A 25,693-nucleotide genomic window follows, 5' to 3' on the forward strand; every position below is an offset into this window, starting at 1 on the left:
CTTAAGGCACTGCACACGATTTCAAAGGCCTCACATTCATTTTTAAATTGTTTATTTGGGTTATTTGCATTGTTTTAAATTGCTTAATATTTTATGGTAAATATAGTCTTTATGTTGTTGTTACACTCTAAATATCATGTATGACTTTACGGTTTACACACAAACATTTCGCACGATTATTCAAATACAATAATTCCAACAAATAAAGGAGTAACAATTTTGTCCAATAATAACTTTATGCAAATTAGTAAGCAAATACCAAAAAGACTTTATAGACATTAGTGAACTGATCGGTTTTGCACTGATGTTTCACAATAAATGTGTGAAGCATAAAGATGATTTAAAGGGACAGTTTACCCCAAACTAAAAGTAACGTCATTTCAAACATATATGATTTTTTTCAGTTTTTCTTTTTTTTTACTCGGCAGAACACAAAAGAAGATATTTTGAAGAACGTTGAGGACCAATCAACCACAGAGACATTTCTCAAAATGTCTTCTTTTGTGTACCACGGAAGATGTCATATACAGGCTTTGAACAATACGAGGGAGAATAAATGATGACAGAACTTTTTATTTTTGGGTGTACTATACCTTTAAAAAGGTTTACGAAAAAAGTAAACAAACAAACAAATACAAACTAACCTTTTAGGAAAAGATTTTTGAAGTTACATCAAGCTTTAATTTCCTCATCAGGTTAAAAAGTGAGCCATTTTATACACTCTAAACCTCAGATTTCCAGCAGACGGTAGAGCATTTATATTTGTTTGAACTGAGCGGAAACAGAAGCCGAGAAACGCCAGCTGTTCCAATCAAAAGCACAACTGTACAAAAAAAAAAACGAGTGGCAAAAGACAAACTTCTTGTCAGGATGACAGCGAGGCACAAAAGTTTTTCTGTTGGGGGGCGAGTGAGTGAGAGCGTGTGTGGTGTCGCTCAGTGCCAGTGCGGCTGTGCCCTCAGTGCTGTTCCACTGCCGCCTCGCCTGATTTCAATGGACAGCGTTTTCTATTGTGTTCGCCATCAAAACAGAGGACAAAGTTAGTCAGCAAGTTGCGTAGCTTTCCTGCATTCAGATTTCTCAAGCCTCTTTTGTGTAAAGTTTGACAATGTTTTTCCCAGAGCTCGACCTGGCCGGCCTGTCCGAGGTATGTAAACCACACTGTTATTTATTGGGTAAACATGTACAGCACCAGTCTAAAGTTTGGACACGGTAAATGTACGTTTGTCTGTTTTTAAAAGACTTGAATGACTTCATTATTACAACTAAAATTGAGAGAATGTTAAGAGAATGAGTGTGCAGACCTGAAATCTAGACAACGGATATCTAGACACAGCTCAAATATATGATTATTTTAATATTTGTATAGTAGATTGAATAAAAAATTGTCTCTACAAAGAGTCTAAGATACGTTCATATTCTTTTTGAAGTTTGTGCAATTGGGGCGCTGGATTATAGAGCCATGGTTTGACTAATTCATTTATAAGATATTAAAGGCATAAACGCTTGATCAAATCTTATTTTAGAAGTGTATGTACATCAAGAAAAGATGTTTGGTTTGGTGTTACTCGTGTTATATTGTTATTCACCCCCGTGTTGTAATGGTTTGCTCCATTTGCTTATAGACCGTCATTTTTGTTATTGTCGAGAAAAAAGACGAAGCAAAACCGTTTCGGACCTTTTGTTTCCTTTGAACATAAAGGGCCGGTTTCTGGACAGGGCTTAAGTCTAGTCCAAGTGTCTTGATCGAAATCAAATTGCATTCGCATATCTTAATAAAGTATATCAGTGCGCTTGTTTTTGTCTCAAGATGCACACAGTAATGTTTTTGGTAAAGCATGTTTTTCAAAACGACTAAAATATCCTCATTTAACTAAGGCCTAGTGTTGGCTTAAGCTAATCCCTGTCCTGGAAACTAACAAATAACATGTTGTCTTAAAGTCAACATGAAATGGACGATGCAGTTGTCTATTTCCCCTATAATGACACACATCCGAATTAAATGTGGAAAAATGTAGACGGGACTTGATTTCCGATTGGATCGTTGGGTGTTGCTAACAAAACCGAGGCAGATTTGAATCTTTTCAGTGACACGCTGCCGGAGGGGAGGGTCCGAAATGAATCCCTGATAGCTCCGCCCTCACGTCGTAACTCAGGAAGAGGTCAGGGAGGTTTATGTTTTTGATTTAGAAGATGAGGACGCGTCAATGTTAGAAAATAATAAAGTAGACAAATAATGTTACAATATTCTATAAAAAATGAGAATAATAAGTTTTGATTTCATGGTGACTTTAAAACATTCTCATACTTCCTTTGACGTTATTTGATACCTTTAATACCTTTATTAACATTTCAAAATGTGTCCAAACATTTGACTGGTAATGTAATATGCACTTGTATCTGTCACTTAAAGTTCTCAATCCTGCATCCTAAATAACTTGCACGCTTTTTATCTGATCGCTCCGACTAAATCCAAAGTGTTTCCTGGTGCGTTCCTGGCACTTTTCCCCCCTCAAATTACCTGCAGGCGAATGGTACAGATTTATACAAGTTATTTACAACAGGAGCCCAGGCATTGCTCTGGAAACTAGGCTGCAGATCAAAGGATTGTTTTGATGTCTGCTTAGCATATTTGTTTAACCTACCCAGTGATTCTGCAAAGTGCACAAGCTTTTTGGTGATATGCAGAGTACCCTTTATCCCTCTTTCTCTTGTGTTCGCTCCGGATTTAAGTACTTTCTGTATTTAGGAGACAACTGGATTTGCCAGCTTTTGAAATTTAGTTGCCCACTGCTTGCAGTCTTGGCACTCGGAAATAGATAACTAGGTATGTAGCAGAGCTAATCCTGATCGGCCTTGTAATAGTATTTGTGGACTACACGGCGCCCAATTAGGGCATAATGTGTTATTTTTGTTTCTGCTAAGTTGGATTAAATATGAAAATGTGGTTGTTTTTGCCTCTCTTCGAGAATGTTTACTTTTTAATCTGCATATTTATTTTGCTCGCCTCTGTTTTTCCGTCTGCGGCCAAATTCGGGCATGACGTGTTCAGCCAGCGGTTTGTTACTTGCGTGTCAATCGAAAAGCTGCGAGAAGGTCAATAAAAAAAAAAAAACAAGGTGAAACTCTGCCGAGGAGAAAAACAGCACGCACGCACAATCGCATGATTCTCTTTTACTTTAGTTTGGCGAGATGAGCGTCGCTTTAGTGGCAGGAGAAAGAGAAAGGGGTTAGATGGCTCACAAGAGGGATAAACCTGGAGAGTCATGCTGTAAATGTGTTTTACAGAACACAATGAAAAGAGAGGACAAAGCCATTGTGCCAAACTCCTTTGGAAAATGGCAAAGCGGCTCTCCAAGGTCCAACACCATGGAGAATCCGGATGAGCCTTCGGAAGCGCAGAGGATGCGAGTCTTTCCAACTGCACCTGCGAGCCGGCCGGGAAAGGCGAGAGATGACCGTCGCATCGCACCTTTTGCTATCGCGTCCGTCGTTTTAACCAATGCGTGTTTTTTGGATGCGCCGGTAGGCCTGCCTCCCGCCGTAAACAGCATTGTTAGCGGCGAGAGTTCCTTTTGAAAGAAAGTGTTTCCCTAATGATAGAGCCCTGCCAAGAGAGAGAGAGAGAGACAGACAAAGGCGGAAAAAAATGGAAAAACACAAAAACAGTCACAGGTGCTTGGGGAAAGAGAAAACAGTGTGAATGGTCACTGAAGTCCCCTGGGAGGCCTTTCAGCGGAAGCCAGTATGGTGGGTGGACTTTGTGACAAGGACGCGTGTCGCGAGCCAGGTGGAGCAGTTTACCGAGCGCGCTTCCGTAAGCCGCATTCACATGGTAATGCAGCTGCGATGTAACTTTTATTTGTCTCAGTCTGGTGCTGAGAGCGATAATTATAGAGCACTTTTGCCAGCGTCAAGACCGACAATATCGCTAGATCAAGCGGATTCATCATCGCAGATGGATGAATGTGTGGATGGTTATGAACATAAAAGTATGATGGTGTTGATGATATATGTTTATGAGGAAACATTTATTCAGTCAGCGGTGCTGTTTACCACTTTGCCTTTTATTCCAGTTGTTTTGTATTAACGTCAGCGCGGATGCCAACTGGCAAGTGGCAAATAGTTGAGCGTTTCCTGAGGCTTAACAATGAAAGTGTGTTACAGTTATGACAATGATTTCACGTACTGTTGTTTATATAGATGTATACTTAAACACACATTAGATTTTTGATGGAGACAGATTTCTCGGTTGTGTGTCAGATGTTTCTCCTAAAATTGCTTAAGAGACGAGACAATTGTTACAATACAGAAAGAGCATGGAGGTGTGAAATGAACGTAGATTGTAGACGTGAAATAATCCACGCTGTAAAACTTTGCTTTAGTTTTGCAGCAGGTTTGCCAGTAACTTACTGTAGATTTAGTTTACAATTTTGTTTTAAACATAAACTTACCTAGTTCTTATATTTTCTAAATATCTTGGGTTTCTTTTCTTGTTATGTAAATGTATCGTAATTTATGAAGTTTTTAAATATTTTTACTAGAAAACAAAACAAAAATGCTTTGGAATAATGTCATTTTTTGCAGTGCAATGAGACCAGTCTCTTCTTGCTCATTTTGAATATCAAAAGTCAAAGTGTTCATTCTGATTAAAGTAAAGCTTAACTCAAATAAAATAAAATAATAGGTAGTAATCAAATCTACAGTAAGTTACTGGCAAAACTGCTGCAAAATTAAGTTTTTCTCATGTGATGAGAAATGTTTGAGTTGATATTGAGATCTTCAATAATATTGACTTTTGATTGCGGACGAGACGAATCTGAGCTCAGTTTGACACACTGTTGACGTCTCTTGTCAAACGCTCATGACACACACATTTGTCACATTTCTGACTCTCATGAGAAATATCTGAGACGCACATGAGAGAATATCTTTGTTTAATCTCACTGATGTAAAGAAGAAATAATTGAGATATTAAAGAGATCTCATCTGTGATTTTTTGCATGGGCATGTATGTTTAAAGTATGTGTCTATACATAAATATACATGTGTGTTTAACGGCTTTATGGCAATAAATTAGACTTTAGTCTCAAATTCTGCCCTATAAAAATATCTCATGCACCCCAAAAAACGACACCACAATATTCACAAGTGTGCTTAATTTTGTCTCACCGTCACTGTCAATATTATGAACGAACTGTAGTCCATCTTTCTTTATTTTCTTCGTATTCTTTCAGTACGTTGGCTTCCGTTCTCAGTTCTCTGGATCCAGCGCACATATGTCTCTCCTTTCACCTGGTTACGTTTCTCGGAGGTCTTTCTAGCGGCTCCGGGGAGGCCCGTTTCAATGCCTGGCTATCTGCTCTGCATAAATAGCAACAAAGCCATTGTCATCTGCACCTTTTGGATTGCCTTTCCGAGCCTATTGAAACTGGCTGTCCCTTGAGACAATGCTCCAGTCACTGGCATCACCATGCATTTACAATTGTTCCAAACGCTGCGTTCGGGAGAGTCGCCTGGCTCAATCCAGGAATGGATGGCAAAAGTGAGAGCAGACAAACCTTGTTCTGTCAGGAAAAGATAATTTCGGAGCGTTTAATAAACAGGATGGTAAATTGACTTTTTGCCACACTTTAAACTTTTATTGTGGAAACACAATAAGACTTGGCGTATAGCGTTGGGGTCATAGGTCAGTTTTTGTTGGCTAGGCATTTCTTTTTGTTATTCATTCATAATATTTGAGGTGAAGTGTGTACGTTTACGTATGTTCAAATCATACGACGTAAAAGCTAACATTTCCCATGAAGTCAAACCTGACAGCTCAATTTCAATCATTTTTAAGCTTACCAAAATAAATCCGAAACAGTTTGATGTTTATTTTGAACTAAAATCTTGCAGTTTTAATAATTATTTTTTATATAAATTCTCTCATACAGTGAATTACTGGTACCAGCACAATCCAGTTTTCTAACTGAAAAGTTCCATGTTGTTCATAGTGAAATATTTAGCAAACCGGAGGAAAGTCATGCCCTACAGTGTTTCTGCAGTTTTGAGCCTGTTTGGAAGACGTGATTGAGCCGTTCAGCGGTGTGAAATCGTATCCAGTCCTGGTTCTGTAATCGTTCTTTTTGACTCTTGTTCAATGGTTCACTTGCCACTTTTGGCGGCGTTCGCAGAAGATAGCGAACCTATAAAGACTGGCCTTGATGGGATTAACCGCGCAACAGCATGATGTAACTTTTTGTTTGTGTGTTGTGTGTACACCACGGTTTAGTGTACCCAGGATTTAGGACACGTATGACCGGCGTGCGGTAAAGCCGGGCGTTTTTGCTTTGTGGATATAATGTCTGTGTCTCAAGATTAGTGATACTTCAGACTGTAGTGAAACACAATGTTGTTTACTGAGAGAGAGAGAGAGAGAGAGAGAGAGAGAGAGTGGGATGACCACATTTATTTATAAAGGTTTTATTGCAGAGATGTTGCTCTTTCATAGGTTGGGAGATTTGATGGAGGTCTCATTTCAGTATCACCTTTGAGTATAAAACTATAAAATAAATATAGATTACCATGCTGCTTGTATACCTTTGATGAGAAATGTTTAAGTTCTTATTGAGATCTTGACTTTTTGTTACGGACTTGACAAATCTGAGCTCAGTTTATGAAACTGTTGAGACAGTTGTGAAATTTCTGGCTCTTTTTCTCAGGAGAAATATCTGAGTTTCCGTTTGCTCTCCATTTAATCCCATTGCTGTCTAGAAGGAACAATTGAAATCGTTTGTACTTTTTCTGTATTGACTTCAGATTCTGAAATCCCCGTTGAAAAAAACCATATGCTGGGTTAGGTGTGTTTTGATGCTGGTTTGACCAGCTTAAACCAGCACAAACCAGAATCAAAACATACCAAACCAGCATATGCTGGTTTTTTCAACGGGGATGACATCCATATATATTTATTTCCACTATTTATGTCATTTATAGAAATGCTTCTATGTGTCAATATATTGTCAAATATTAGCATGACGCTCATGTTAATCTCTTGAGCTCTGAGGCACAGATGAACCACAAAATGACTTTTCGTTCCTCACAATACAGAAAACCATCAACCTCCAGCATCAGAATCTGGCGAACGCTGAAACCTGCAGCACTTTTGCGTGCGATGCTCTTCAGTTTATATTTCTCGTGGTCGTGGGTTGACAGCTGTGACCACAGCAAGCCCTTTCTCGCCTGTACGTTCGAAAGAAGCAGAAACGTCTGCGTTTTACCGGAGGTTTAGATGCTTGTTTATCACTTTTAAATACCATCATCTTCGCTAAAATCCCCTCTGAAAAGAACCTTTCACTTGCTGGAGTAAATTCAAATTAAAATTTAAATCCCTCTTTGCATTCCTTCAGCCTCTTTTAAAATAGCTGGCTCCTTTTAGAAAGCTGTTTATGTAGTGATCTGTTTATAATCCAGTTTGTTTCTCAACAGCAGAAAAAAAAACAGAAAGAGAAAAAAGGAACACCGAAATCATATTATCAGTGTCTTGGAGAGATGATGCGCGAAGTCGGAGAGTCTGTATCTGGCGGGGGAGACTTTTCAAAGTAGTAAATCTGAGAAACGTCGCAAATGCTCTTTGATGGCGTACTTTGAATCGACACGAGCATTTGACTTGCAAATACTAACAGAACAATGTATCGTCACAACGCTGATGTATCTTTGGCTTTTGTCGTGTCGCTGCGTAAACCTGACGATCTGAACAAACAGGTGAAATCTCTTGCCATCTCGTCTCGCGCCATTGTATTTCCTTCCCAACATCTGCAGTCACTTCCGTCCGTCTAGTTTTCCCCGTATTAGGCTCCATTCTGTTTGGCGATACTGTTGAAACGCATTTCAAACAAACAAATCAAGCCTGTCAGGAGACCGACCTGCTTTTTTCCCGCTCTCTTCAGATGCATTCAGTTGGCCGTTGAAAGGACAAATAACATGAAAGACCTTATTAAGGTTTTCTTTGAGTACGCTAGATTGGATTTATTGTTAGCGAACAAATTATAATTGTATCTCCTGAAAAGTTAGCAAAGATCTAAACAAAGGGAAATCAATGGCACGGGCCGATTAATCACACCGAGCGAGCTACTTGTGCCGAAGAAACTTACCTCATAATCAATGTCTTTGTTTTGCTCAAAGGGCATTTGCATGCTGATTCACTGTGCCATATTGGATGCAATCAAAACATTGTCATCCACATTAATAAGAGGTTATTTGGACTCTCGAGTGTGGCACTGAATAGCACGCACCAACCGCCGTAGACACTCTAGTATTAAAGACACGTCTCGGCGTGATGGAGAGACAGTTCTCGGAAGAGTTTCTCTGGGTTTTTAGTCCTAAAATATTAAAGCGGATGTTCGGAAGAACGGGGTGAATTAAAAATGTCGTACAATAGGGTTTGGGATGATTCGTGTGTTCGAATGTGACAGATTAACCTCTGTTATTGCAAAGTTTAAGAAGCAGTCAAATAAATCCCACAGTGAAGAAAATCTTATCCCATCCCACACAGTCAACATCAAAGTATTCTCATTTACATTCCGTAATCCTTGACGTCCGCTGTGTCGACATTCACTTCTGTTTTGTTTCACTTCCATTTGTTTTAGATTCGTTCGAAATGCATTTTACGTGTAAGATCATATACATTTTGATCATGTGATAATACCTTGTCCCACACATTATAGGTTTGTTTTCAGTTTTATTCATATTTTGAGCTTGCTTTTATTTTTATATTTTTAGGTTGCGTATTAATTTCAAGTTTAATACTTATCATTTTTATGTACTTTTGACATTATATGATATATTATTATTTTCACGATCTAAGCGCATGGTTTAAAGCGCACGACGCAGGTGCACTCAGGGCGTGTCCGAATCCACTTTTGCTAAATTAACGACGGGAAAACGGTCGGCGCGCATGGTCTAAACGGGTCGTCCCGATTCTCTTAATGAGTAATGGGTGTTTTTGGGGCGTAATGTGCAGTTAACCAATCAGAGTCTCATCTCTCATTCCCTTTAAGAGCCAGTTGGCGGATTCGCTACTTACACGGCGGAATTTGCAAGAGCAAAGACTGAAGAATGAGAACTGCGTCGGGCGGAAACTAGCAAAACCACTTGCGCCGCGCCTTGCGCCGCGTTACGCCGGGTGTACAATAGAGCCCATATGTGTTTATTTTGTATATTGCTTTATAAGTTGAATTTATTTTTATTAAATTGGGCTTGTAATTGAATTTCTTTCATAAGTTTCCGTTTTTTAAAGAGTACTTTTTAAAGTACTAAGTTTAAGAAATGTCGCAAATGCTCTTTGATGGAGTACTTTGTTTAGTTTCACTTTTTAAAGGAATATTAAGGCTGATACTCTATTTGATTTCAATCAACAAAAGTGTTTTAATAGTTTTAGTTTAGTAAACTTGAATAGCCTTGGTCTCACAAAGTGTTGGTAAATTGTTAAAAAAAAGCAGTAAGCTCTGTACCAATACGCCGATTACAGACACCATACGTGCTCTTCTGACACGATGGCCATTTTAACAGTCTGGCAACTAAATTATGCCAAGATGCCTTTTTGGCAATCCCAGAATGCATTGCGTGTGCTTTGTATTTCCATGCATATTATAGCATCCCATCGTTAGCAGTCAAACATGTTGATGTCAAAATCAGTCGTGAGTTTGCGTGCACTTTGTGTGAGGATGTGTAGTTGTTGTCTATAAAGACCGCCCCACATCAGACACTTGTTTTAGCAGCTCCCTATGTAGTCAGTAGAGAGCATGGTAGCTTACTACATTTTGAAGCTAAAGACCATTGGACATGCCAAGTAATGATTTTTGATTTCCATGATTTCATGTAAATCATGATTATTTAGCACAACGTCTTTATAAAGTGTCAAAATGTCGCAGTCGTATTGGTTATTTTGGGCAAAGAATGGGACCTCTCGCACTGCAACTGTGGATAAACTGCCATCGCATTTCTGTTACCCAAATGTGTGCACACATCTGCTATTCTGCCCACAGGTCCGCGGAGGGATCTAGTTAGGAAGGCATCGATAATCACTTCAGGCGATGCTGGAGACCACCTTGCTAACAATGTGGACAGCAGCAAACCGCATACATTTCTGGAGAACGTCTGCTTGCACCTGTATGTTTCAGAATCGTATAGATTCCAAAAGGTACGGTGACAACTCGCGCACGTTTTGACATCTCTGACACACATCTGTTGAGCTGTGAAGTGTTTTAATCCGATCAAGCTGTTCTTCAGGTATTGGTGGGCATCCTATAATTAGAACTTGCCCGGGACGCGCTAGCATAGATTGAGAGAGCAAGCGTGGACAGGTGAGCCTCTCACAGGTGTTTTTAAACCATTTGACACACTATCAGTGGACACAGATGGAGTCCATTCCACTTATTATGCGCCTTGTTAGGACAATTTACTGCACCTGGGCTAAGCCGAGTTTGTCGCGATTATGGCGCAGGGTGCGATACCTTACTCTTGTTTGGAGGCTGTTTTTAAGGAAAAATAAATGTTTGATCATGATTTTTTTCCAATTTTTTCCCAAAACACAAAAGATTGAACAGTGTTTACACTACCGTTTGTCATAAAAAGCCATGTAGACATAATAAACACACAGAGTTTTGCTATTTATAGCTAGAGTAAGGACCTTCAGGAAGTGACATCACAGCATCAATCTCACTGGACACTGACAGCGTGCAAATGACAAAATCTGAGGTGTGTTTCTTGATTGGCATCTCATAAGCCGTGCATTTCAGGGGCAACCCATAAAAAAGTGTAGAGAGAGGGAGCTCTCCTCTCTGTTTTAAGCGGTTTACCTACTTGATGTTATGATATTTAAAGGGATAGTTCACCTTAAAATGACTTTCTTTCTTCATCAGAATACAAAAGAAGATATTTTGAAGAATGTTGGTAACCGAGCAGCACTGAACCCCATTGACTTCTATTGTATGAACACAAAACCACTGAGACATTTCTCAAACTATCTTCTTTTGTGTTGCACAGAGCGAAAGAATCATAGATAGGTTTGTGACTGACACGAGGATGAATAAATTATATAATTTTTATTTTTGGGTAGGTATACCTGTAAATCCGTCTCTGTTTTAAACATAACCCACCAAACAAAGGCATGTCCAAATGACGTCTTTTCTACATCATTGGTGACGTAGAAGAGACGTCCCCTGAGGAGCCAGAATGAAAGTTTTTACAACGTCTTTTTATGACGTCTTCTGAACTTCTGATTTTGATGTTCAGGTGATCTCTATAATTGCATTGAATCAATATTGCACCTGCAATTAATGTTGAAATGTATTAATCCACCATTATTGTGATCAGTGTTTGCTTTAGTTGGGCTCTTGACCGTTACATTTCTCTTATAAGTTAGGTTTTCTTTGGCCATTGAGATAATGTGTTAAGATACATTTGTTGTGGCAAAGCAAACAAAGCTAAATAAATAATTAGTGTTGGTTCACAATATTTGTAATGGAATGACTACGCTCACTAGCCATAATTGTGTTGTATTTTTGTGCAAGTTATTATTGTGGTATGCAGTGATATGGATGTAAGATTTTTTTAGGAATTATTCACAAACTATTAAACAGCTTGATGAATTAGACACACATAGACATGAGGAATCAATGTATGAAACTCAACAATGGTGACAATCATCAAACTAATTCAGATAAAAAGATCAACTGCAATGCATGCTGGGAGTCATGAATGAGTTTTGTACTATGATGTTACCCAGCATGCATTGCAGCATGAAGCTTTCTTTTGTTGATTGTCACCATTGTTGAGTTTCATACACTGATTCTTCATGTCTATGTGTGTCTAATTCTTCAAGCGGTTCAACAGTTTGTAATTCCTAAGAAAATCTTCTATCCATATCATTACATGCAGTAACCTCATACCACAATATTAATTTGCATATAAATACAACACACTCACAATTACTGAGCATATTCATTTTAAAATAAATATTGTAAGAGAACATTTTTTATTCATTTAGCTTAGTCTTCCTTGCCATAACAAATGTATCTTAACTCTTTGTTTCAATGGCCAAAGAAAACCTAATTTAAAAGTGAAATGTAACGGTCAAGAGCCCAACTAAAGCAAACACTGATCACAATAATGGTGGATTAATACATTTCAACATTAATTGCAGGTGCAAAAGTGATATTGATTCAATGCAATTATAGAGATCACCGGAACATCAAAATCAGAAGTTCAGAAGACGTCATAAAAAGACGTTGTAAAAACTTTCATTCTGGCTCCTCAGGGGACGTCTCTTCTACGTCACCAATGACGTAGAAAAGACGTCATTTGGACATGCCTTTGTTTGGTGGGAAGAACGTAAGTAAAAATTTCAAGTACAGTGTTTTTTATGTTTGAAACAAATTTAAAAACGACAAACTTTCTCAAACTTTTTTGTTGTAAAGCGCCTTTCTGTAGAGCGCATCGCTTTGCGGCCCCCCAAATAAAGACTTGTAATCTTAAACTTAGAATTTTAATTAAACCAAAAACATATTCCGTTATTCAATGCTGGAACATCAATTCTTTTAGTTGGTGGTCTTGTTTTTCTGATGTTTGATTGCATAAAGTTTATGGTTAATTTCCATAATTCATAAAATACCAAAAAATCCAAAACATTTCTGAGCATGCACGTTAAGTCTGGGTCTCAGATGCGTTCAGTGTTTGGTCAAGTACAGTGCGAATATACGACTAAAATGTACATGAGGCAGAGTAAATCATGTTTATTTTGGGGTAAATGCTTTGCCGCGTTACAGGTCGGCAAGAAATAGGTGCTGGTTGTGGTGGTTTATTTATCATCACGTTGGATTGGAGTCCTGTAATTGAGCTCTCCAAATGTTTGGAGGGGTCTTTGAAATACCGCAGGAGATGCCACTCTGTAAGCATTTCTATCTAAAGGATAGAGCTATTCCTCATGGAGCGTGTAGGATTGACTAAGGCACATAAACAACAGGGTCCGAGTGCATTTAACTTTGCTTACATAATTGGCAGACTAATGCAAAAAAGCTTTTAGACATTATGTGTGACCCAGTGTGATACTTTTATAAACGCAATCAAACATTTTCTCCAAACATGCAGTGTACTTTGAAAAATATGGACCTTTGTGTGACATGTCATTTCATTTCGCCCACTTTAGTGCTCATTTTCCGCTAATATACACCTATTGTGACTTTTTTAATCTAAAACCCCAGAATGCACTTTTATTCACTTGTTGGTGGATTCAGTGTCCTTGATGAAAGAACCGTTTATACACACTGTATTACTTTGAATGACAAAACAAGGATTTTCTTTTCCGTTGCATGTCCAATGAGATTTCGATTCATCAAGACAGTTGTAACCAAGTTTATCCCCTTTAAATACTTATTTGTCGTCATGTTTTTCTTACGCCAGCTGTCTCGGCACATTATGAGAGATTGGCGACGTCTTGACCCGAAAATTCTCGAAATCAGATTCCTCAGATGTGAGGCTCTTCAGGAACACCCGAGACAAATAAGACGCGTGTAGATGTTGTGGCGGGAGATTAGGAAAGAAAGAAACATGTCGTTTTATGTCGTAAGTACGTCCGACCAATCTGTCCCCTCGCACGTAAAGAAGTGTCGACCCTCCCTAAAGCAGTTGCGGCATTAGACTTTCAAATGAAATCGACAACGAGATCAACGGCCAAACCTTTTTTAATGACTCGCCCTTCTGTTTCTGTTCCTCAAAAATTCACGCTCGGCTGATGAGAAACTCGCCGGACATTGTGCTTGCGTGTTATCCTCTGGAGAACAGAACAAAACAGATATGAGCTTTCTCTGAATTGAGCGAGGGGGGGGTGAGGGGACTTGGCAGGAATATGCACACACACACACACACACACACACACATGCAGAGACACATCAGATGGGAGCGTTTTTTGGGCCCTCATGCGTTTGCACTCATTTAGAGGACTTGGACATGGGCGTCCCCCTCTTCTCGCCCCCCCCCAGAAGTGTGGCGGTCTTTGTCATTGTAATCTGGCCTGTGTTTGTTAGAGGCTCACGCACTATTTGCTCTCGTTGACGGGTGTATACGTGTACACGCTTGTGTATTTACAGAAGTCAGTGGGTTGAAGGAGGACGGTGACATCTTGTGATTAGTTTCTTTGTCACAGCCTGTACATGGAATCGTCTCTCATATATTTACTTTTTATAGTTGTTCTTCTTAAAGTCACCAGATGAGACTGAACCCATGGTTGGGTGCCATTTGTGTGCCTCGTGTAAGTGTGTGTGTGTGTGTGTTACTTGAAAGAAAAACAATTAATAATTTACAATACAGATATACATTTTTATTTAATTTTTAAGTCATATTTGAGGATAGCTTTTTTTTGCTGTTTTCCTTGTTTCCAACTTCTTTTTGTAATTAGAAAATGTGCATATCAATTCAAATTGAAGCTAGAACTTTCTCTTTTAATGAGAAGTGTGCTTTCTTTATAGTTTTCTTTCCATAATTACAAGAAGAAAATGTTTCCAGGTTTTTATTTAGCACTTTTGTGTTTTTCACTACGGGACAATTTTAAAATCAACACCGTAACTCGGGGTTTTGTAGCGATTAAATTCTCTTTTTTGCAGAAACGTTCAAGTTCCACAACCTTAGAACAAAACATGTCAAAATACTGATTAATATCAAATACAGCTGTCACAATATCAGATTTTCACTACGCGATTATCGTGGCCACGATAACAATATTATTACAAAAAGATGGTGTTATCATAAATTCATAAAAAAGTACTGTAAGAAAAATGTTAAATGGGTGTAAATCCACCACCTGCTATGTTAAAGTGCTAACCTGATTTAAAAAAATGATTTACAATATTATCCCACGTGTAGCACGATATTAACAATATCATGATTTTGTCAATACCGTTATAATTGCGATACCTCTAAGTTGCGTCTAGTTTTTCTTTTGCTTGAGACGACACAATGTCACTTCCCTGTCATTATCTGATAGATTTGTCAAAGATCTTACAAAAATGTAGTTGAGCAATCACCATCAAACTGCAAACGGTCTTTGAGAATAGCCAGCGGTGATTCTGTCATAAGACCGTCACATTGCAATGCCTAAAAAGCAGCACGTAGCTCCTCTCACAATACAAAATATACAACTAATTCATATTAGTTTGAGTGCAAATAATAAATAAAAAAAACCAGCGCTCCGACCTCTCATTACATCTACTTCTGCTTGTTGTTTCCGTAGCAATAAAGTGGCAGACATTGGAACTGGTCTGTTGAGCCATTGTTATCATCTCTGACCATCTGCTATTGAAGGCTGACATTCCATCTCATTTGCATGGTAACTGATATGGGGGGAGGAGAGAGATTGTGGGTGGAGTGGGTGGGGTTTGAAGAGGGGGGGCATGGGTTTGGAAGGGCATATGCCCAAACACACATCACAACAATATACCAGCGAAAGTTCACATTTAAAGGAAAACTACTCCATGCAAATGCAAGCGCGTGCGTGCACGTACCCGCACGCACACGCGGGAGAAAGAGGGATAAATCAGTGTGTGCATGTGGAGAACGGGAAAAAAAGGATTTGTTCCTCCCCTCTGTGCGCCGGTCTTTATGTTTTGCGGATGTGGGTGTGGAGTGAAGTGTGTGTGTGTGCGTGTGTGTGTGTGTGTGGTGGGGGGGGTTTGCTGTTGATGTGCAAATGTGCATCATATTGAGAGCTTGTGAATAGAGAGGTGTGACGTAGCAGAAAGCAGAACGCAGGTGCTTATCTCCGGGCTGTCACAGACGTAGTGTGTCATATTCCTGGGGACTACCTTTCAAAAGCCACCGGCTCCAGCGTGAGAGCATCAGCCGAGCGGGAGCGCAGAATCACTGCTAACTTTCAGCGGCTGTCAAGTAGGTTGCTTTCTGAGGTTGTTTTATTTTGTTTCTTTTTTGGGACTGATGCTAGCTGTCGCCGTGTATGGTTGCGTTTGAGTAGCGAACTGAGCGGTGTGGAAATTGAGGCGATGTGTTGATGCGTGTTGACAGGCTAGCGTGAAAGAAAAGTTTTGATAAAATGATCATTTTGAATTTTTATTGTGTATATTTTGTTTTGTTTTGTTTTTTGTGCCTCTCTTTTTTTATGTGTTTTTAAATTGAGCAATCTTTATATAAATATTTAAAACAAGACCAGTTTTTTGAATCCTTATTTTTTTAGACGTCGCCAGGACATTTAGACAGCGTATTAATCCAGATTACACCGCTCCACCGGTTTGTTTGAAGACAAATGACCTATTTTTCCATCACACGGACGGCTTTAGATGTCATCTACCTAAATAAAGTCCCTGTGCATGCTGTGGAGGTTTAGACGCGTGTTAGGCGTGTGTCAGGCGTGTTAGCACAAGGCTTGTTTGCGGCTCGTGCTGGAGCAGCTGAGCACACAGAAGCTCTTGAGATCTTTCATCTCAAACTTTCTGGCTTCAGGCTGGAGTGACGCTCCGCTGTTGCGTTTACAGCATTTGGTCTCGGTGTAGTTTCCATGAAATATAAGCTCATATCTTTGTTGATGGGATGTCACAGTGCGATGTTAAAATGCGAAACCATTTTAACATCGCACTTCTGAAAGTTTGATGTGTGGAAACTGATTTCTGTGAGTTTATTCTTTCTAAAGCAGTGTGATATAGTTGAACCGAATAGTGCTTTATAAAGCGGCTAGTTTTCTACTCTTTAGTTGATTGACATTTGATGCTGGGGTTACCATGTCAACAGGTGAAATTATTATTGGTACTTTTTATTTTTGATTGACTTTTGCATATTCACTACAACTTGGAAAGAAGTTATAATATTTATTACTTTACATACAGTACATTTTTACTATCACTAATGTTTCAATACCTTTTTTCCTGAAGATTTTTCTTTGCTTACATTTTATTAATACTATCACACACTATGGTTTGGTTAATATATTGTTTATGTGTCATTTTTAGCTCTTCAATTTTATGTATTTTTTCAAAAGGTTTATAAATATGCCAGTAATTTATTGGTCAAACTAAACATTTCTACTATGTTTTATCAAGATCTTATATGTGCAGTTTTGACTATTTAAAACTAAAAGCGTCACAGAGACGTCAGAACAATTGATACCATAAAAAACAAATATATAAAATACATTTTGTTCAATAAAATCCAAATATTGTTCAAATGAATAGATCTTTCATAAGCCCACGTTATGTATTTCAACTTTACTGTACTAAGTCAAACTGAAGGAAATTGTATGTTGCTAAGCAAGCCGACTGAAATTTTCTACACTTGTATTGTTCAATTTAAATGTTGGGATTGAAACTTCGCGCAGGAGTTTTATCTTTTAATGTGAGCGCATGAGGAACTGTCCATGGTGCTGTTTAACACCCGGAGTTCAGGTCCTCTCACAGATGATCAGAAACACCCTCAGGGATGCTCTCTAACGTCCTGCTTTACAAATCTGATAGAGGCTGAAGGTCATGTGGCATCTGCTTTAACCTTCATGACCTTTTGACCCCCTGTTACGCACCCATTTGGTTCTTTGAAACATCTGATCGCCACAAGATGCAACTCTTTTATTTGTAGTTTTGTTGCATTATTAAACATTCAGATGCAACTTTTAATCTTAAAACCAAAGCACCATTCGACAATGCCAGTCATTAAATCGGCAAAATAGCGAATAAATCTGTGGACACGCAACTAAGCATTCATCTCATAATTGTCTGCCCGTGTTGCATCTTGTTACCTGTTGTTTTTCTCAGCCCCCCCTTCCGCGCACCCGTCCACCACCAAACTTCACTCGGTTAATCCAGGCAAATGAATTTTGCGGGTTTAATTCAACAAGGTTTTAAAAATGTTCCATCTGCTGTGGAGCAGCTGGTGATGGTCTGAATGTAATTAATTACTTAACTTTTGAACAGTAGTCCAGGAAAACAGAGCTCTGCGTGTGCGTGCGTGTGTGTGTGCTTGAGAAACAGAAGTGAAATCAGCACCATGGCAGCAAGATTACACACAATAGAGCAACGTTTGATTTTTCGCGCCGACCCTTTGATGCGGCGACTTCGGAATTTCTATTCCCAAAAATGCGTTTTCAGAAATGTAAATTAAAACAAAAGCGAATGCTTAAACAACATTCACAATAAATTCAGTTTGGAAACAGCCTTCTGTTGCTCTTTACGTCTGATTGGTTGTTAAAGATTTGATGTATGAACTGTGTTGTTGATGCTTTTACGTGACGGAAGTGAAATAAGAAAGTATGAAAACGCTCACGTATAGAGTGCTGAATAATTCTTGCATTAACATCGGCTCGCACTCCAGCGTAACATTTATATAAAAAAAGGTGTGAAAAAGTTTGACTCTCCTGACACGAAAAGGCAGAGAGCCACGTTGTGTAATTAAAATAACACGGGCCTTTTAACACTTTTCTCTCTCTCTCTCTCTCTCTGAATACATTGCAGCATCTACCTTGATAGCCGAGTTACCTCATTGGCTGCGGGAGTGTTTGTTGGCCTAACTATAAAGGCTCTGTCTGTACCCTTGTGGGCTGGGAAGAATTAGGATTTATGAATTTATTTCCTCTGTTGTATTGTTTAAACAGCTTTGGTTCAGTTTTGATCCCGTCCTCTTGCCTTTGAGGCCGTTCCATGATGTCAGTTGCTGACTGATAGCAGGAGAACAGCCTCACAGTTTGAATGAAAGAGAAGTAGCGGTTGGTAAACACTGATAAGGGATAAATAGAAAGCGGTCAGGCAGAGATAGTTCAGTGGGAGCCCAGATTGTGTGCGGTCTGGTAAAATGAGATTCTAAGCCTGTCCTTTTTTATTCTTCAACACCCCCCTCAAACAGCCCCCCTCAGTGCACCATCCACCACCCCTTCACCACACACACACACACACACACGCACACACACACATACACACACACACACACACCACACACACCCCTCCGAATTGCGTTTGTCTGGAAAATCTCCAGTGACCTCGCACAGCAAGTCCGGGGCTTTTGAAATCTTTTTTTTTGTGGTGTGTGTGTGTGCGTCTGTGTGTTTGTTTTGTCTCCTGACATGGGTCAAGTTAGCCAATAGACACGTCCCTGCTGATTATGGACAGCTGCCACTGGTCTGAGTGCCACCTTAATGCATTTTACATGGAATTATGAAAGCAGACAATACGATGTGAAACCTACACAAGGGACATCTAACGTCACATGTTTCTTTTCGGTTTGGAGAATAATATTGCTGTTCGTGATTTATTTGCCCAAACACTGAAATGATAAAAATACAGGAATATAATAGCTTTTGTTATTTGAGGTTGTAAATAATACAGGAATTCTTTAAAAATATGTCTGTATTTTATATCTATTTTATTTCAATCTATAATACCTTATTATCATTTTACATATTTTAAATTAAATTCCGAAATTATAAATATGCTTATGTTTTCCTTTTTTATTTATTTGATAAATAATTATTTTCGGATGTATTATTGTTTATATTTTGATTAGTATATTTTGAAAAATATTTTTTATTTATTTTTAAAAGAATAAGGGAAAGTGTACATATTTTGAAGTATTCAAATGATCCTTTAACTTGTCGCTACTTGGCATTCTTACTTATCTAGTTTATTTTAAATGGTCTTGTGGTGTGAAATACATTTTTAAAAGTGTAAATATTCTAATTTAACGTGAGTTCATAAAAGTGCACATCTCAACTTCCCCACAGTATTTTACATCAACCATCCTTCTTTCTTAAATGAAACGCCTGAATATTTAAAACACAGATGAACGTTTCAGATCTTAATATCAAAGCGATCCATTCTGTCTTTATTTATTTATTTTTTGACCTTTGCTTGAACACCCCTGATGGTGTTATTCCCAAGCCGTCGTTTATGAGATTCGACAGACCTTCGTGAGTTATACCTTGAGGGTCACCATGTGGTGTATTTATTCTGGAAATAGTTCAGCCCATTGTGCGTTGCTGCTTAATGAGATTGCCGGTGAAATGAGTGGCACAAAGGCTGAAGGGGGAAACTGGGGGGAAAGGAAGGCAAACGCTCGGTTTTCCCTCTCGCCACGTGACACAACAGCAACAGCAACACGCATCGCTAACCCGACCCCACCTCCTCTACTCTTCACCAACGACACCTTTCATTTCAGCTCGTGTGGATGTGGTAAGTCAGGTGGTCCTTCCCTGCCCCGCTGACCGTGTTTGTGTCCTCACGTCTGTGTTTGTTGAGAGAGAGAGATGCAGGGGGTGAGAAGGATGCTTGGCTGAATGGAGGGTTTGATCTATGAAACGCATGAAGACGAGAGCTGTGATTTCATAAAGCTGTCATTTCCAGGGTCGTGTGTGTGTGACAGTGCACAGATGCTGGTGGAGGCACGGCTCATCTTAGCTGTGGGTTATTCTCCTGGATATTATTCTCCTGGATATTATTCTCCACTTTGATTGTTGCTGTGAAACATGTTCTGTTCGTTTATTGTTGTTAAGTTAAGTGATGTTTGTTTATGATTTGGTTATGTAAGCGTGGATGTTTCGATGGGTAACTGTCTAACGTAAAGTTCTTTAAAAGTTTGTTTATTTTTATCATCCAAACGTATATGGATCTGGTTCAATTTGACTGGTTTAGGGGACTTCACGTAACGGGTTAAACTGATTTTTATATATATACAGTTATTAATTCGGTGTTTATCCAAAAAGACTTTTGTGCAGAGGCATCGATATAAAATAGTTTTCAGAGCAAAATATTGTTCTGGCATCATAGTCCCAGTTTCTCAAAGTTGAACAACTTCCATTCTGCACTAAAAGAAGTAAAATTATTATTCATAATGCATTATTCTTATGTTTTTATATGTTTTTCTTTCAATATAATCATATAAAAATAGGCATGTATAATAATGTAAATGTGTAGCTTTTTGTTTTGAAATTGGATAGTCAGGAGACAACAAAATGAATATCTGAAGTTGCAGCCAATCACATTTTGGTGAATGTGAGTTAAGAGTTTAAGTCACAGAAAATAAAATGTCTCCAGTTTATAAAGTACATCTGTATTGAACATTTGGTTGTGTTAAATAGTCTTTACCCTTCTCCTCGGCGTCCATATTTTTTCTTAAATCCTGAAGTTAAGTCCAATTTGCATTTCATTAAAGATCATTCGTTTTATTGACGCATATAAGGGTATTGAAGTTCCATCTGCTGATCTGGCAAGCTTGTTTTAAACTCATAACGAGGCTCTTTTAACCTTTTTAAGTAAAGAATAGAAATGTCTGTGTTTGTCTGTGATGTTAGCTATACACTTCCATATAAAAACACGTTTGCATTACGTTTAATTCGCTTGTCAAACAATATTTTCACAATATTGTCAACAAGTTCATGTTGAAATTGTTCATGCATCCATTCTGTTTATTAGAGGATTACAGAACGATACATGATACATCCATGATCTCCCGCCCTCGACCCCATTGGACTTTTCAGTTCAATCACATTTCCCCACTCGCCCTCCTTTTAATGCATAAAATACTTAGGCTCGAATCTTTCCAGACAAAGCTTTACTCGGACTGGGAATTCCTATGCCAGAGGTAAATCCGAGTTAACATGGATTTAGACTGGCATGAGTTAAAGGACTAGAGTTTGTAATCCAGGTGGCCGGGGGATTTCGCCACACACTGGCAAAAATCACTTAAAACTCCCCGAGCCGCCTGGATGTGTGCTGCCACGTCTTACTGAAATGATGACGGCACACGCGGAGATGTGCTGAAACAGAGGAGCGGGAGCTTTGCGTTTGTTTGGAGGCCAAAGGCGACTTTTCCGCTGTATTATAGACCTGCTTACGTTGAGACGCCGCTTGACTTTGATCAATGTTTGATTCAGATTGTGTGTTAAGAAGTCAATTGTTGTCTGTTTGTGTTTGTAATTCATCAACAAACCAGAGATGTGACCCTGCATGTGAAAACCCAACTGAAGTCATTTTTTGTGATTTACAGTTTTCTATATAAAATCATTCTACGTAATGTAAAGGAGATTCTTTGAAGATATAACATTGACAGCTTTAATATTGACTGAGTAATGCCGTGTCAGAGATTGAAATCATAGTGAAATGAATGCTTGAAATTCGACTTTGATGCTCATTATGTCAGAAATAGATTTTGAGACTGCACAGCAAAATTGGCAGTGTTAAAAAAGGTCAAATTAACTTAATCCACACGTTGAGAGTGTGGATTATATATACATTGTGAGTGTTAATTAGATTTTTTAACACGTGGCGATTTTGCTGTGTGGTTTTCACAGACTGGGTCATTAAACGTTTGCCTCTCTATCGCCATCTCTGTTCGAAACAAAATGTGGGTTTAAGTATAACCACAACATCATTTCCCACCTTGATTTAGAATCCGTTATAAGCTTTCCATCATGAATTAGTGCAAATTACGGAATTTCTATAAACTTGCTCTATAAGTGATTTTTGCTGGAAGTTTTAAAGGTCTTGAGATGAATCGGTATTGTTGCCTTGATCCCTAGTGGTTTTGAGAGCGTTGACACCCGTCGCAAAGCAAAGTGCCTCCTGAAGCCCCCTGTGTTATGCAAACCCTCGCCTTGAAATCGCCGGCGACTCGGAAAAGTTTTTTTCAGAAAAGCAGTTTATGCAAGTGAAACTAAATCTCAAGTGCAATCACTTGCATTGGCAGACTGTGTCAGGGTTACGGTGTCACTGACCGCCCGTTTCCAAACATATGCCACAAAGTGCCATCTTTCCCTCTCTCTCTCCGTCTCCCCCCCACCCCCGGCTGGAACGAGCGAGCGAGCAAACAGGAGGGATAGTGTTTGCGGAGGATGAAGAAGCCACGGTGAAGTGGAGTTGTTTAATGACACGAACAGCTGACTCATTAGGCAAGTGCAGTGAAAGGTAATTAACCCTGGGAAAAGTACAGCTGCCACGCGGGCTGTTCATTTCAGCGCAATCTTATTAGGAATCACCAGTTTAAAGGGTCTTCTCCTTTCAAACCCGCCCGTCGTACACTTTCCCCCTTCCAGTTTTTCTTTTTTCCACCCGAGGGCTTCAGGAGACCTGCCTTTTGTGCTCCAGGATTTAGCCGCTGCTTCAACAAATTGCTGACCACCTGGTAGTACTCATGCCTCTCTCTATTGAGACACCTTCCCGGCCTGAAACAATAGGCCGGATCGTGTGTGCTGATAACAGAGACGGCCGTGGAAGTTCCTGCGAGCACCTGGCCTTCATTGTCCCGTCTCGTATTCATTTCAGGTCCTCTTTTATGTTTCTCCAGACCACGTTAAGAGGGGTTGACGTGTTTGCCTTGTGCCAAATCCCCAATTTACAAGTCAAACGCTGTGAGGATGTTTGCATAAGGAAATGTTTACTCGCTTTGCTTAATAACTTATTTGAAACTCTGAGTTTTGCCCTCGTGACGCCGGCCTCCGTCGCAATCAGAAGTGGTTCCCGTTCGATTCACGATTCACTTTTTTGTATTGTTTGTATAGTTTTTCGACATGTGTTGGCCCAAAACTTAAATGTGATGTTTGCGGCGTTTTTGAAAAAGAAAATAGTTTTGCTTTGAAGTGAGTCATACTGTCCCTTACTGCCCCATAGTAAAACCACAGTAACCACAAATTTACCATGGATTTACTATAGTAATCACGGTATTTGAAGTACAACTGTGGATAATGAATATAAAAAAAAGTTTGTATATTTTCATTTATTTAATATTAATAATAATAATGTCAAATGTTGTTTCATTATTAATAAAAGGTATTAATAAAACAAAACATTTAATATTGTTATTTATTATTATTATATTTTAACAAAAATAATACAACTATTATTATTAATATTATTATGCTTTAAAGATGTGGTTGATTAAAAAAACTTCTAAGGGTTAACTATCCAATATCTAAACTTTTCACTTTATCTCATTTATACTGTATTTATTTATTTTGGTCACTTTTGTACAGTCGTCTGTGTGTCTTTGGATATCTGGCAGTGCGTTTTCAACTTTTATTTTTTAGAGAATGTGTGTTTTCTGGCAGATTTCTCATAGAATAATTTATCAGTTGAGCGATGCTTTAAACAGTTGGAAACAAGTGTATCTTTGAAGTTCCTCCCACATTAGACCTCAGGACACATGATGCACTTTAAGGTAATTATGCTGAAACTAATTATACTTGCCCTAGAAAGAAAACATAGCCTTAAATTCCAGGAGCAAACACAAGTTCAAATAGCAGCTTTTGAGTTCTCAGATTTCACAGTTTCAAGTCTCTGGCATGAACTATATGGACTGAAATCTGCTTTTTACACGCACACGCACGCACGCACGCACGCACGCGCACAGCACACACACACACACACACGCACGCACACACACACACACACACGCACACTCCCCCGCCCCATCTAATCTTGTGCCACTTTTCTGTTAATCTCTCTCTCTCTCTCTCTTTGTTTTTCGGCAGAATGCTTGTTTTGTGAACATGCAGATGTGATTTTATGATCTATGGATATGAATCTTTTCGTTTCAGATGCTACCTTGTTATTGACACCCATTAAATGACTTTAAACAATATCAGTAAACAGCCGAAAAAAGGTATCAATGCAATAACATAATTGATTACGAACACATCAAACAGAGTCACGCTAAGGGCCAGATATTTCAAAACAAGTTTGTTTCGCACCTTTCTCTGCTTTTCATTTCAAAGGGCATGTAAACAAAACCCAAACCGCCCTTCCGATTCGCATTCAATTACGATCATTTCCTTCCTCTCGTCTTTACTGCGGAGGGATTCAGCACGGGAGGCAAACCAAAGTGAAGCGCTCCTCTCCGTCTCGTTGCGCTTTATTACGCCGCCACAGAAAAGAAGAAACACTTAGCATGTGAAATGAATGTGGAAATTATTCCTGGGGTAAACTATAAACACACAAGTAACCCCTCCTCCCCCCAGCGGCACCATCCTAGATCAGAGTGTAATTGCCAGTAATCAGGTCTGTTTGGAGCTGATAAACCTCTCTGAATGCATGCAACCCTCTCAATGTGATGACTCAATTACGCCCGGAGTGGCTCATCAAACCTGGACCATCAGCAGCTTTAATAAATAAGGAGGAACAAACTTGCTGCGGGCGCATTGTGATTCCATTCATTCCATAATTAAATCCATTCCTGCCTTAACCCTTTTCCAGCCGGACGAACAAAAAGACAAGGAGAGAGATAGAGAGAGTGACCTTGCCATGAGAACACACGCCTTCATAACTCTCCGTGTGCGATACTTTATCCGAGACAGGTGATATGGAGAGAGAGAGAGAGAGAGAGAGAGAGAGAGAGAGAGAGAGAGAGAGAGAGAGGAGGAAACGAGAAGGCTGATTGGACGGAGGGGAGAGATAGAGCTCAAGGTCTTTATTTATTCATTGTTTAGTGGTACATAGTGCTTATTCCACAATTACACCGAAAGTACAATCTAATCATAACAGTCGTTCAGGAGAGGACGAGAGCGTCTCAGACGTTTTTCACGCTTATTTCTTTTGCTTTTTTAAAGCTCTGTCGTTACAGAACATCTTAGGTCGCAAACCTTAAATCTTGATGCAAGCAAAAGAGTTCATCTTGCTGCAATATAAATTAAAATATCAATGTAATATCTTCGTTTGTACAAAGTATCAAAAAGTGCATA

General features: G+C 39.1%; 1 protein-coding gene across 3 annotated transcripts in view; it reads left to right on the plus strand.

Moving 5' to 3' along the window:
- The first annotated feature begins 1,014 nt into the window (after positions 1-1,014).
- st18 (ST18 C2H2C-type zinc finger transcription factor) overlaps positions 1,015-25,693 on the plus strand; it is a 58,158-nt gene continuing 33,479 nt past the window's right edge. Inside the window, exons 1-2 of one of the 3 annotated variants that reach the window (XM_057322787.1) lie at positions 1,015-1,147; positions 10,029-10,183. The gene's annotated coding sequence lies outside the window, so the exon portion shown is untranslated. Of the gene's footprint in view, positions 1,148-10,028; positions 10,184-15,615; positions 15,922-25,693 lie in introns of those variants that run through there. The other 2 variants (XM_057322788.1, XM_057322789.1) reach the window with 2 other exon arrangements.

This window comes from Triplophysa rosa, linkage group LG23 (genome assembly GCF_024868665.1).
Source record: "Triplophysa rosa linkage group LG23, Trosa_1v2, whole genome shotgun sequence".
Taxonomy (NCBI): domain Eukaryota; kingdom Metazoa; phylum Chordata; class Actinopteri; order Cypriniformes; family Nemacheilidae; genus Triplophysa; species Triplophysa rosa.